Consider the following 15284-nt stretch of genomic DNA (forward strand, 5'->3'; position numbering starts at 1 on the left):
TTAGCTGCATGTTCTCCTTAAATTCCTGTCTGCCTGAGTGGTGTCCCACAAATGATGTGGGCTTGATAGATAATTGGGAAACTTTCTGGAGGAAACCTCCCTTATTAGGAGGGACCGCATCCATCCCATTTTGGATGGAGCCGATCTCATGTTTAGAAATCTGGCCAAATTAATCAAAACCTCCCAAACGTGACTATCCAGAGTTGGGACGAGGAAGCAGAGTTGCAGTCTTACATGCCTCTCTGGAGCTTCTCTCATCCTGTTATCCCCAGAACCCCATCCCCTTAGAGACTGTGTCAGCTCCCAAATAGACAAGAAACAAACTAAAACCCTGCAAAAAATGACTGAAACATAAGAAATCACAATGAAAGAGCAATACAGTACATGTGGTCAGGTCTGTCATGCCCCAATCCTGGTTTTGGCACCACTGTAAACAAATGCACGACAGTCCCGACCACATGTTCGCACTTTTCAGTACACTTTTTTATTGCGGCTGTTGACTTACACACGCGGCTGCGGTTTTTCAGCAGATGCAGTGGGTGCCCATATTATTAATGTGACTGCTGCGAATTTCTTTGTTCGGCTTTAAAAGTGATTCCGATGCTAAACATGACTTCCACATGACTTTTCTGCCAGGTAACTTGCGCCCCACCTGTCAGATTTCTGCCCCACACAGGGGGGCGCATGATAGGTTTGTAGCTTGAACCTATCCGCTGGAACGTTGAAGACAATATAATTACACAGCAAAGCAAGACACGAGTAGGCAAAGTTCTTCATGTTACTCATGCATGAGGGAGTCCTGCCTGGAGCCAAGTGTCGTTCCACCACTTGACCTCCGTCAGACTCTCAGCCAGGTCCCCCATAGCACTCCTTTTATTGTGGTTACATGAATATGCATAGGGTCATTAACATATAACATCTTACATAGGTATACATGTGAACAAAGAATACTGTGTGTGTGTGTGTGTGTGTGTGTGTGTGTGTGTGTGTGTGTGTGTGTGTGTGGTCAAGATGTGACCCTGTGAAGACTCCCCAAAGGCTGGTGCCAGGAGTCTAGGGCTCCATCTGAACAAAAGGCTCTTATACTTAAAGAAATATACGTGTGTTTGCTAAACCATATATCAGCAAAAGAGAAGATACGACCTCTCCTAGGAGGTGTGTGATCTATGCCAGAATACTCTGTAGAGGAGTGAACGCACTCCCCTCTTCCTGCTACACAGAGTTGTTACAGACCTCCTAGGATGAGACATTCTTCCAATCTACAAATGATTATATACTTCTAAGCATATATGGTTAAATATTTCTAAGCATAAATGACAATCAACAATACAAAACCTAACAGCGCACCACACACTTTGAGAATTACTGGCATAACCAAACGGAAAAAGTTTATAATTGTGAGACTACATTTCATAGTTAGCATCAAATTAGTGGCTTTAAAAAGTTAAAGAAGAAAGTAAAAGCAGAAGAAAATGCACATTTAAAAAAGCAGCATAATATGACATTACTCTACAGTAGGGATGGGTATCGTTTAGGTTTTATCCGATACCGGTGCCAAATCGGTACTTTTGAAACGGTGCCGGTGCTCAAACGGTGCTCAAACCGGTGCTTAAAGAATGGAGAACACAAAATTGGTCCAAAAACCTCTCATGTTCAGCTGTTTTTTGTAAAAATATAACAATGTTAGCCTTTTCTGCAGCTATGGGGCATATATGGTATCACTCTTGGCTGGAAGCAGTGCTTAAACAATGGAAAAAACACAAACTTTGTCCAAAAACCTCTCATGTTTAGCTGTTTTCCACTTTTTCTTTGGTCATTTTATCCTTTTTAGCCAGGGTGAAGGGAGTATCTGCCATCAAACAAGAAGACAGCTGCATGTAGCTATGATGATGTTTGCTAGTTCACCTTACATGCATTAATGTAATAACGTGGTTAGCCTACTCAACGTAAATTAGCTACTCACGCAGAGAAGAACGGCTGCTGACACCATCATCCGTCATCATTTCTGCTACACTGGCAGGGCTAGGGGCCAGGACTCTCCTCTTCGTGTTTTTGGGGGATGTTGCATAACAGGCAACCCACCGGCAGTAGATGTGCTCGGTGTGAGGTCTCGCAGCAAGCTATCAAATACGGTGCATTTCTCGGCTTTTAAAAAAAACGCTATGCGTCGCCAGGTGTTTCATCGGATTTGAGGTGTTACCTCCTTTGACAGTATCACAGTATCAGCTTAAAGCACTTGTTGCAGGCTGCTGAGTTTGCATATTTTGCTATGAAGTACAGCCAGACTTTTGACCGCTTCGCCTTGGGCATTTTTAATCTGTAGCTCTGCTCTAACAGAACGTACGTACCTGGCCCCGCCTACTATCCTCGGAAACGTAAAATGATTGGCTAGAATCTAAAGTGTATCACAGCTCAGGAAAAAAAAGCACCGAAATAAAGCACCGAAATGTGCGCTGCTTTTCGGTCTGGTTACTACCGTTTATGTCAGAACCGGTGCCATCATGGCACCGGACACCGGTACCCATCCCTACTCTACAGTATATGTGAAAAAGGTGAGATTGTGTGTTTGATAAAATTGAAGCAATGAGCAGTAAAAGCAGAGTAGAAACCATACAAGTCAAGTTTCTCCAAAATGAACTAAAAGCAGCTTTACGAATATTCATTGCTGTATTTGCTGATGTGGCAGTGAGAAGAAGAGGAGATGAGTACTCTACAGTGGGTTTCGTTCTTCGTGTGCATTTACACTAAAGGTATATGAGTTCTGTATATTGTATGATTTCTTGTATTATATAGAGTTAAGCAGTCTGTTTTTTTTGTTGGGTTTTTTGTTGTTGGTGGTGGGTGGTTGTATCTTTATCTCGAAGGCAAATAATTCTTTTTTTCCTTTCCCATTGTCACAGGGATTTATTTTGTATTTTGAAGGTTATCTTGTTAGGCTGGTGATTATAAGTTAGTGTGTTATTTTTATTTAGGTTTTAGTGGAGGTTAAGGTTAGCCATTACTTATCATCTGTGTCCTTGTTTTCTGTGTTTGGTTGCTTGTCTCATCTGTCATGTGTTTCAGGTCTCTTAGGCTCATGGTGTCATGTCTAAGTCTCCATGTTTCCTGTTTTATTTTGAAAGAGGTCTTGTGTTCTGTGTTCATTGTTGTAGTTTCACTTTCCCTGGTGGCGTTGCCATGCTAATTTGTATCAGCTGTATCCCCAATTGTTTCCCGTCCCCTGGTCATGTATTTAGTCTGCGTGCCTTCCTTTGTTCATTGTCATGTCGTCTGTGCTAACTACCCCACATCACGTCACAGTTATCCTAGCCGTGATCCTAGTTATTCTCAGAGCTAAAGTCGTACTTCTGAGTTATGGTTATTGTTTTGTTATAGAGTCGTAGTTGCAGTTTTTTTCAGTTCTCTCACAGTTTAGTCTTCTAAGTATATGTTTTGGTTTTCCCTCATTCTGCCTTATTTCATGCTTGTGAGTATCAGCTCCAAAATAAAGGCTCGCCTTGTGTTCAAGTTTAGTTTTGTCTTCTTGCCTTTGTCCGCACCTGGGTCCTCCACACACTCCGCAGACCGTGACAGTCAACGTGAGGTGATATATTTAAGCTCTCTTCTTCTCACTGGTGTTTCTGTTTTTCTACTTCAATTAATCTCATTTTACTGTCAAATTAATTACAGTTACTCAAAGTGAAGCTTCATCTTGGACTGTAAAGTTGCCATCCTCAGTGAAAGGTCTCCTTGGCTCATGTGTGGTGATCCCTTGCTCTTATAACTACCTGCAATGTTTGTGTCGTCTGATATGTATCACGAAAAGCATCCTTGTGCAAGTTTATCACATATCTCTTTGATTTTTTCTTTCTCATTTAATAAACATGTCCTCAGTTTCCAGGTTTATCCAATATTTCTGTCATTGGTAATATTCTGTAAAAATTAAGATGACCCGGTTATAAATATGTTTGATATCTATTTTGTTCATTATTTGTGTTCAGTAATATTGTTTTATTGTATTTTTTTGTTTGTTTGTTTGTTTGTTTGTTTTTATGAGTTGCTGTGGGTAATCAAATACCACAGTAGTTAAACTGCATAATGATGGTCTTTGAGCACACATCCCACTAAAGGACACTGGGAACTTTTGACCATGCTTTTGTCACAAATGTGCACATCAATAGCCCACGGAAAGAAATTTTGTAGAGCTTTTTCTGGAGCTCAATATGGGATAAGTGTAGGTACAGTGAACAACAATACATGATGACACTCTTCTTTTTTGCACCAATGAACAGATACCGGTCCCACTGTGAGGCTGATGCCCTTCTATAACCCTGCCCTTCTCTGCTTGTGTAACAACCTCTGTGCTGCTATCTCCTCCTCCACTTTTGAAACTGTGTTTGAGGACGCATAAAGGCCTCTTTTTTTTAGAACTGTGTGCTAAATTTCACCTTTTGTGTGTCAAAAATGGGAAAACTTTGGACGCTCCCTGACTCCTTCAGTACTTAGTGAGAATATTAATATTTGTCACAAGATGGTGCTGTAAGGCAAAAAAGAAATAAATCTTTTTTTAAATTTACAGTTTAATGAGATCTTCATTGATTAACATTTCAGTTACAATGTGATGCTGCTGCTTATATTAGAGTGGAGGTGATTCAAAAAATAATAATACAATCAACAATATTAAAACATACTCACAATATAATTTGCAACCAAAGGTCAGAATGGAAATAAGTTCCAGCAAAGGGCAGTCAGGGTATGGCTAAATGGAGGTTGTGGCTAATGCAGGATTATATGACTAAGGCTAAGAACAGTGAACAATCTTGCAAGAACAATAGAAGTTAAGCCTGAACACTAGTTTCTCACTTTAATTCGCAAACTAGCCAAGGAGTGCATCAACATGAGGCACATATGTGAAATGGTTTGTGTAGGAAGATAGATGGGAGGCATGTGTGAATAACACAGAGTTCATATGCAAAGAGATTCTCTCGGCATAAACACTGAGGAGGAACTGAAACCAGATAAGCTGGATCACCTTTTTTTCTTCCTTTTTCTTAAATGAGCTCAAAGATAAAATGTCTTTCTTTTGGCATTGTGCATGTCCAGTGAAATAATTCTATAAGATACAATATTTTAATTGCTTCAGGCCTATCTTGGTAATAAAAAGTTCAGACAAAAGCAGAAATAGAACATCTTTGACTTTCTTAGCTGTAGACTTTGTTCAAGTATAGTTAATCCAGTCATGGCAGTATCACACCAATGTGTGTCTCTTACACATCACCACTACAGCTACTTCTGCTGAGCAGAAACAAACAAACAAATGAGCAGAACATGAGAGATAAATGTATTACCACAATATTTTTGGGGGCAAAAATAAAGAACAAAATCGAAACATTTTTTCACCAAAATTGAAAGTAGCCTCAATAGTGATCTCACAGAAAAATATTTAAGTACTAATTTGCTAATTCAAAAATACTGAAAATAATGTAATTCATCTTCACTCTGTGGCATATGAGACAAAAGATAGATTTTGTTTGTGATAAAGTGGATGCAGTGACTATTAAAAGCAGAATGTAAACCATACAAGTCACTGTAAAATGCCGGCAAAGCCACTTTACTTTGCGCTTTTATTTTGAAGAGTACCTTAGCACTTCCTCTTTTATTGTGTCAGACTCCCTGTTCTGTTCTCAGTGAAATGACACAAACACGTTGCTTCAGAGTGAGTAAGGCATTTATTTTTTGAAAATACTCATGCAAAACCATGTATTTTATTTACCTGTCACATGCTATAACTTTGGAAAGTTTACACAATGTGGTTGAATTCGTTTTTTGTGTATATGCATCTCATTTGTTTGTGGTGTGGAAAGACTGGCTAAGAGATGCGCATGGAGGAGGTTGCTAGCTGGTTCAGCATGATTAGCACCCTTGGAAGCAGAAAGAGGTTGGTTTAATAATTGCAAATGATTGTTTATGTATTTAAGAGACAGAAAGGTTATCGTTAATTCATTTTATTAAATGCTGTAACATAAATTGTTTAAAAGCGATTGATTTATGTCAATGTCACGATTTGAGTTCATCAAAATAATTTTCTATATAGTAAAATGTGAACATTTCTGCACTTTGTACTTAAATGTTTAATGGTATTTGTTTGTGCATCTTTATAGTTTTCACGGTGCCATATTGTCGGTGGTTTAAAGAGGAGAGAATAAAGTTGCATCAGTCATAGCTCTCTGCGTCACGAGTGGTAATTCCAAGTGGACAGCTACAGTCACCTCTTATCTAAAGGAAATAAAAGCAGCCACACCATGTTTGTTAAGATGGTATTGCAATGATCTTTGCTCTTCAGGTTTTTGTCCTGTTCATAGTTCTTGTCCAGAATATTTTCAGTATTAATTAAGCTTTTCTGTATTTTGCCATTAATTTAGGCTCTTCTTGTCTTATTGGCTGTTTTATTTCTGTGCTTCACTTTATCATATTTCATTGTGCACTTTTATCACAGATCCCCAAACAGAAAGCTCATCTTAGACAGTTGATGTGCCATTCTCAGTGAAAGGTCTCCTGGGTTGATTAGTTGTGATCCTCTGCTCATATAACTACTAGGGGTGCAACGATACACAAAATTCACGGTTCAGTTCGGTTCGATACTTTGGTGTCACGGTTCAATATTTTTTCGATGCAACAAAAACTGTTCATGCCTTTTTAATTTGTCATTTATTAAAATTATAAATATATATTTTAAATCAAAAGTACAGTTTTTAAATTTAATGTTGCTGAAATAACAAAGTAATAAAAAAAAAAATCAGATCACGAAATCACTCATCTTTGGAAAAGAGAGTTTATTACAGAGAAATGGCTCTTTCCAAAATAAAAGCTATACTATACGCTTCTTCTGGGGCATACTCTCAGCAGCATATTAAACATATCAGGTCCCCATAAGGAGAATCATGTGCTAACGGCTGTCTAAATGACTCAGGTAAAGTTTGTAGCATGCGTGCTTGTTGTTTTTGTCTGCTTCCACTGTCATGGTCCTGGGCCATGTGGGCCCAGTATTCTTAGTTTTCATGTATTTTTGTATTTTGTTCTTTATTTAGGCCATGCTTCCTGGGTTGATCTGTTACGTTGTTCCTTATGTGTTTTCCCTTCGTGACTCTCACCCCCTGTGTGCCCCTCTGTGTATTTATGAGCCCTCGTCCCTCTTTGTGTTTTATTCTATGTTTTCCCCAGCCCGTTATGTCTGCGTTCTCCCTGTGCTCTCTCCCCTCCTGTTTGAACCTCTGTGTACTTCCTGTTTTACTTTGCCCATCTCCCATCAGTGTTACGTTCACTCCTGCCGTGTCTTGTTATGATTATCAGTGTCACCTGTGTTCCCCGTGTGCATCCACTTCCCCTGATCATCCCTCATGTGTTTTTAGTCTCTGTGTTTCATGCAGTCTGTGTCGCGTCGTCTGTGTTTCCACCCTCTATGTTTCCATGCCCGGTCTATTGTATTCTTAGTCATAGCTTTACCTTAGTTATTCCCAGTTTAGGTTTCCGTTTAGCCACGCTATCCCTGCTGTATTTGTATACCTTGTCATCAGCCACAATAAAGGCTCGCTTTTGTTTAAAGTTCACTCCCGCCTGCTCACCTGTGTTCGCACCTGGGTCCACCATACACACCACCGCACGGTCTGTCACAGCGGACCGTGACAGTACGACGCGACCATGTCGGACCCAGCGACACAGAGGAGGGGGATCATCCGGACAGTGGAGTCTCTATGCGACAAGTGGCTGCACTGTTCCAGTGAGGAGGAACGAGAGGAGTTCGCCCGCCAAGTAGGGGTGTGCGTATCTGTGTTCCCCTGGTTATGGGAGACGCTGCACCCCCTCGTCAGCGACTTTCTCGTCTCCACCCTCCAACTCCGTCCGCAGGAGCAGCGGCCCGGTGGGCGTGCACCTTCACCAGAGCCGTGCCGTTGCGCCGTTTCCCCGCTGTCTCATGAGCCAGTAGCGGTCAGAGTTGGAACGGTGAGGCTCGCCACAGACACACCTTCCGCCCGCACCCCGCCGGCTTCCGCGTCTTCACCGCGGTCTGGCCGCACGGCGTGGCGCACGGAGACAACGGAAGCCATAGACTTTGGCGAGGAAGAGCGGCAGCAGGTGTTACGGGCTTATCGGGAGGACGAGCTCCGGTGGAAACCCTGGCTCATCCCGGAGGAGGACCTCTCACCTGCTGCACAGCCTACCAGCCGCTCGCCGTCTCCGATCCGCTTAGGCTATTTTTCGCCTGTCTCATTTCTGGCAAGGATGGGGGCGGACGACGGGGAACTCACCACTACGTCACCCTCTGTGTTGGCGCCATCAGCGCACATCGCGCCAGCTTCCTCTGCTCGAAGGAGGCGGCGCGCCCGCCGCCATAAACCGGACAATGCTAAAACTACACAACATGAAGTGGACGGCGGGTTCGTTTTTGATAGAGCTATTTTTGTCGACCCTGAGCCTGCCATTTCTCGGACTGTTTTTTCTGAGCCTGCTCCTTTTCCTGCTCGTGTTTCTCCTCCCAGGCCAGCTCAGTCAGCTCCCTCGCAGCCCTTCACAGCTCAGTTAGCTCCCTCGCAGCCACCCTCAGTTCAGTTTCCTGTGTCCCCAGTGCCACTTTCAGTTCAGGCCCCAGTAGCTCCAGTGCCGCCTGTAGCGCAGGCCCCAGTAGCTCCAGTGCCGCCAGTAGCGCAGGCCCCAGTAGCTCCAGTGCCGCCAGTAGCGCAGGCCCCAGTAGCTCCAGTGCCGCCAGTAGCGCAGGCCCCAGTAGCTCCAGTAGCCCAGTCCCCGATAGCAGTACGGTCCGCTGGTCAGCTTAACATTCAGCCAGGGGTCCCAAATCTCTCTGGCTCTGCATCAGCTCCTGCTGGGAGCTCGGATGAGCTCATCCAGGACTCCGCGGCTCCCACGCCGCCATCTACCTCGTCAGCTGGGGGGTCCGAGGGGCCCGTTCAGCCTCCCGTCTCCGCTGGAGGGTCCGAGGGGCCCGTCCAGCCTCACGCCTCGTCAGCTGGAGGGCCCGAGGAGCACGTCCAGCACCATGCCACATCAGCTGGAGGGCCCGAGGAGCCCATCCAGCCACCTTCTGCTACGCCTGGTCCAGCCTCTGCTTCTGCTACGCCTGGTCCAGCTTTGGCTTCTGCTCCTCCCGGTCCAGCTCCGGCCTGTGCTTCGTCTGCTGCAGCTCCGGCCTGTGCCTCGTCTGCTGCAGCTCCGGCCTGTGCCTCGTCTGCTGCAGCTCCGGCCTGTGCCTCGTCTGGCCCAGCCTCAGAGTCTTCGTCCTCGTCTGGCCCAGCCTCAGAGTCTTCGTCCTCGTCTGGCCCAGCCTCAGCGTCTTCGTCCTCGTCTGGCCCAGCCTCAGCCTGTGCTTCGTCTGGTCCTGTGCCCACCGGGCCATGGCCAGCACGCCTGACACTGGAGAGCCGTCTCCTTCGTCGCCGCCGCCATTGCCTTCCGCGCGGCCGGCCTCCGGACCTGCTCTGCCACCTGTGCCACCCGCCTGGTCGGCCCCCCGACCGTGTGACCCGTGAACTCTTGTGCCTGTGGGCTCTGGGTCGGCCCCCGGAACCTTATTTGGACTACGGTCATGTGCTCCTGTGTTTTCTGTTGTTTGTTTTGTTTCCCGTTCTGGTCCCTCCGTCCTGGTCCCCCGCCTCCCGCCCTGGGTGGGTTGTTTTCTGTTTTAGTTTTGTTTCTCGGGTTTGGGCTGTCGGGAGCCAGCCCTTTAGGGGGGGGTGATGTCATGGTCCTGGGCCATGTGGGCCCAGTATTCTTAGTTTTCATGTATTTTTGTATTTTGTTCTTTATTTAGGCCATGCTTCCTGGGTTGATCTGTTACGTTGTTCCTTATGTGTTTTCCCTTCGTGACTCTCACCCCCTGTGTGCCCCTCTGTGTATTTATGAGCCCTCGTCCCTCTTTGTGTTTTATTCTATGTTTTCCCCAGCCCGTTATGTCTGCGTTCTCCCCGTGCTCTCTCCCCTCCTGTTTGAACCTCTGTGTACTTCCTGTTTTACTTTGCCCATCTCCCATCAGTGTTACGTTCACTCCTGCCGTGTCTTGTTATGATTATCAGTGTCACCTGTGTTCCCCGTGTGCATCCACTTCCCCTGATCATCCCTCATGTGTTTTTAGTCTCTGTGTTTCATGCAGTCTGTGTCGCGTCGTCTGTGTTTCCACCCTCTATGTTTCCATGCCCGGTCTATTGTATTCTTAGTCATAGCTTTACCTTAGTTATTCCCAGTTTAGGTTTCCGTTTAGCCACGCTATCCCTGCTGTATTTGTATACCTTGTCATCAGCCACAATAAAGGCTCGCTTTTGTTTAAAGTTCACTCCCGCCTGCTCACCTGTGTTCGCACCTGGGTCCACCATACACACCACCGCACGGTCTGTCACAGCGGACCGTGACATCCACTTGTCTTTGCACTAGGATGATGTCGGTGTAAATGTGCAGTCATATTCGTTGTGTTCCCACTAGTGCTGTCAGCGTTAATCTCGTTGAAATGACCTTAACCCCACAACACGGCAAATCTCTGTTAACGAGCTACCGCGGATCGCCCCGTGCGTGGGGCTGGACGGCCAACACGTTAACGAGCTAACTGCGCTAACGCACTAGTTCCCACCATGTAATTGAGCATTGCATGGCACATCCAACATACTATTTTGCTTTAGTCCATGACGCGCTTACCTTCAGGGTCATACGTCACATGAAAACCAAAATAGTTCCAAACACCAGATCTGAATTAGGGTGGGGGAGGTTCAATTTGCCATGTTGCAACGAGAGCTTAACTTCTGTCTGGCTAGCTTGCCCTGCGCTCAGTGAATCTGCGTTCGACTACACCGCCTAGGCTGCACTGTCGAGCGCAGATCCACTGAGCGCTCAACACAGACAGCATCGTCAGAAGAAAAGTTGATAAAATAAATTAAAGATTTTGTATTGTTTGATACATATGCGTACCGAACCGAAAGCACAGTATCGAACGGTTCAATATCGATACGAGTATCATTGCACCCCTAATAACTACCCAGAACCAGAGGGGAAGGTCAGAAAACTCAGATGGATTTGTAATAAATGTCCATAATCAAGTCATCTAAAACTCTGGGACAGATTCGAAATCTGAGAAAGGTGCTGGGAGACCTCAACAACTGTGTTTGGCATTTCTGACTATTTTAGGTTTAGTGAAAGCGAATGGATGGATGGATGGATGGATGGATGGATGGATGGATGGATGAAACAGGTCTGTGTCATGGCTGTGTGCGGGCAGGCAGGAAAAAGGACCCAAAATGCAGACTCGTGGAGGTGGAATTTAAGCTAAAAAACCGACTGCTTTATTGCAGGCTTAAATTAGGAAATGGAACAGAACGATGAGGGCATGAAACTGAACTAAACTGGTCAGAATGAGGATACGATGTGACGACAAGCAGGAGCAGACACAGACATTGAATACAAGAGGAAAGCAGGGCAAAGGGAAAACACCTGGAAGACGCAGCTGACATCAACAGGACAGGGAGACACCAAACTAGAAACGCTAACGTAGGGCACAGACTGTCAAAGTAAAGCAGGAAACAAACTGGCACAGAACAAAAACAACACTAAACACTAAATCATAAAATAACAATACATAAAACACTTGGTCACCGACCCAGGACCGTGACTGTCAGATCCAAGGCATTCATACTGATGCCATTTTGCTTTCATTTGATTTACTTTAAATCATACATGAAAAAAATTAATTAATTTTGTATTTCTATACAGATCTTTACAGATTATGGCAAAATATGCTCTCTTTCAAGTCCCTGACAGTACTCTTGTGGACGCAAAGTTTCTGAATTGCAAAATATGTTTCATAACTACCTTATTATTTTCACATTGTCACATAACAACATCTCTTTCTAAGAATATTATTTAAGAATATATATGTATCAATTTTTTAAACTGTATTTTAACGTAAACATTTGGAGAAATACAACTTTAAGAAGGAGAAGCTGTTGATCACTTATCATTCACCGTAGATAACACTAAAACATGTGTTTTTAGTGCAGACACACTCTTTGACATCCACTTAAACCAAACAATCACAAAACCCCTTCGGGCTTCACAAATAGCAAAGCTATCTGTTTTAAGATTCACTTTAAGTAGTTTAAAGACGCTATATACCTCAAATGCTAAATTAAAACCTTGAATTAATTTATTGTGTAGAGTAAGAAGTTATACTTCGATCATGCACTGGGCTCATATTAGAAGAATAATGGAGCTTTGTGCCTCCTTCGCCCCTCTGTGTCGCACTGTGCAGTTTAAAGGCTTGTTGAAATCGGTGGCTAAAGGCGGAAAGGTCAGAGTTGACACTGTTTGCCAGTTCCATGCATTCACTTTCTTCCACTGGCTTTTGATGACTCCAGTGTGACTCCAGGAGAATTGAGGAGGAATAGATGGGCAGGAGTGAAAAACAGAGCAGGTAGCATATGCCTGATCATTCACCTCCACAGACAGAGTTGGTGGTGGGGGGTTGCCTGCAGAGTTGTAATATGACACCACTATTATAAAAAAATCATTTTAAAATTTGCATTTTCTTTATAAATCGATAACTTACTTACGTATAACATCAATGGATACAGCGTTTTGTGTGTAGGAAAAGCTTTTGTATTGTGGCATTTCAATCCTGAAGTAAAAAGGTCCAACATCAGTGCTCCGGACACTATCCAGTAGCATCGTGCAGTTCCGTGTTCTCAGTTTTCCCAGAAATTGAGTTCGTTTTTTGTACTCCACAGGCAGTTTCCGTTTTTGGATAGAGGTTGCCACAACCTTGTTCCGTTTCTTGCAGAATCCTAACCAGCTGTTTATGATCTTTTTGGAGCTAGGTCTGGGGTAATTATAGGTGCAGGGAATAACCACACTTTTGGCTTTTGGCTGACTGGACATCATGAATCACTAATAAAAAAGATAGCATTGAATTATACTATTATGTTGTGTTATGTAGAAGGTAGTGTGCGGTTCCACCACATTAAAGTTAGACACTCACCAAAAAACATCAGAAATGAAAGGCACAACTTTAGTTCCATCACTGATGAGGACCTGAAAATAAAATAGTTAAAAAGCATAAAAAAGCACTTGTTACATTTTGGTTAGTCTTTTTGCAAGCAAATGAACATTTCAGAGAACACTGAGACCCAGGAGTGCACAAAAGCTACAGTTTCATGAAAAATACCATGTGACAAATTACAAAGATGTGTATACAAACATGTGTTGTTTAAAAAAAGGCTCTCATGTGATGTTACTGCAGGCCTTTTTAAAACTAAAAGCTGCATAATGATGTAATGAACTGTTCATTTATAATGTTACCACATCTAAATGTGGTACTAGAAAAGATACATTTACCACATTTAAATCAGAGGAAGTAAGTGTTTCTTGTCCTAGCTTCCTTTGTTGTATGCATTGTGTTACATTTTTAAGTCAACATTCTACATAATATAACCCTCTCATAGAAGATGTAGAATGTTCTTTATTGTAAGTATTTTTCATTGATGGCCAATTAAGTATGTTTCTCTATCTCTGGACACAGTTTTCTTGTTAGTGTTTATAAAGTAAACGTGTAAATAATGAATGTAACTAACTTTTCTACATTTGAAGATAATATTGACCTGTACATTTCTTTAGTTTAGTGCATGAAAACAGCCTGTGCAATACTTTTTGTAAATAGTCAATGGTGCAATAGACCTCAATACTTGAAATGTGCAATTCACTTGTATTTTTATTTTTATTCCTATTTATTCTATTTATCCCCTTCGTATATTTTATTTATATTTGTCTCTGTATTTATATATGTGTGTGTGTATGTGTGTGTGTGTGTGTGTGTGTGTGTGTGTGTGTGTGTGTGTGTATGTATATATATATATATATATATATATATATATATATATATATATATATTAGGGGTGCAACGATACACAAAATTCACGGTTCGGTTCGGTTCGATACTTTGGTGTCACGGTTCGATATTTTTTCGATACAAAAAAAATGTTCATGCCTTTTTAATTTGTCATTTATTAAAATTGTAAATATATATTTTAACACAAAAGTACAGTTTTTAAATTTAACCCTAACCCTTGTGCGTGTTGTTTTTTAGCTCGTCATATTGCAGCCACAGAAATTCTTTTGTCCATGAAACCATAAAGCTGCACTTTCTTTTTGCCTTATAGTCTGATTTGTCATAACTTCTCCGTTTTGTGGTAAGCTTTTCTTTGGCTGTCACTTCTTCACCCTGACCTGTCTTATTTGGCTCAGCAGAACTAAAATATATATCTGTCTGTGAAGGTTCTCAATCATCCAGGTCATCGTAGTGAAATATATATCCTGCCGCACTCACATAAGCTCAGCGATTCTCTGCGCGATCAACCTCTCACATGTTTAAGCTGCGGGAGATTTCACTTGTCATGTTTGCATAGTAAGCTAACAATTAATAAGACGATGTCAGAGGAATTGGTGCACAAATTATCATCACTCACAGATCAGTGCTGTCGCTCTCTATACACAGTTCGCGCGATTGCAAAGTGAAAGCAAAAAAAAAACAAGCGCAAATTCAAACACGATTTCAATATGTCACATATTGACAGTGGCTCACCCAATGACATAATTACCCAGCTACATTTCTGAAAGAATGCAAAAGCATTGACATATATTTTTCCTTCCTACAATAGCCCGACAGGCAGGGCAGAGATAGCCCCGGGACGTCGGGCTAGCGATATTGCGAGCCCTGTATCTGATTGAGGAATCACTCATCTTTGGAAAAGAGAGTTTATTACAGAGAAATGTCTCTTTCCAAAATAAAAGCTATACTATCCGCTTCTTCTAGGCTATATTCTCAGCAGCATATTAAACATATCAGGTCTCCATAAGGAGAATCCTGTGCTAACAGCTGTCTAAATGACTCGGCTAAAGTTTGTAGCATGCATGCTTGTTGTTTTTGTCTTTGCACTAGGATGATGTCGGTGTAAATGTGCAGTCATATTCGTTGTGTTCCCACTAGTGCTTTCAGGTTAATCTCGTTGAAATAACCTTAACGCCACAACACGGCAAATCTCCGTTAACGAGCTACCCTATACAGAGGGGCTAGACGGCCAACACGTTAACGAGCTAACTGCGCTAACACACTAGCTCCCACCCATGTAATTGAGCATTGCATGGCACATCCAACATACTGTTTTACTTTAGTCCATGACTCGCTTACCTTCAGGGTCATACGTCACATGAAAACCAAAATAATTCCAAACGCCAGATCTGAATGAGGGTGGGGAGGT

Source organism: Rhamphochromis sp. 'chilingali' (assembly GCF_963969265.1).
Source record: "Rhamphochromis sp. 'chilingali' genome assembly, chromosome: 11".
Classification (NCBI taxonomy): domain Eukaryota; kingdom Metazoa; phylum Chordata; class Actinopteri; order Cichliformes; family Cichlidae; genus Rhamphochromis; species Rhamphochromis sp. 'chilingali'.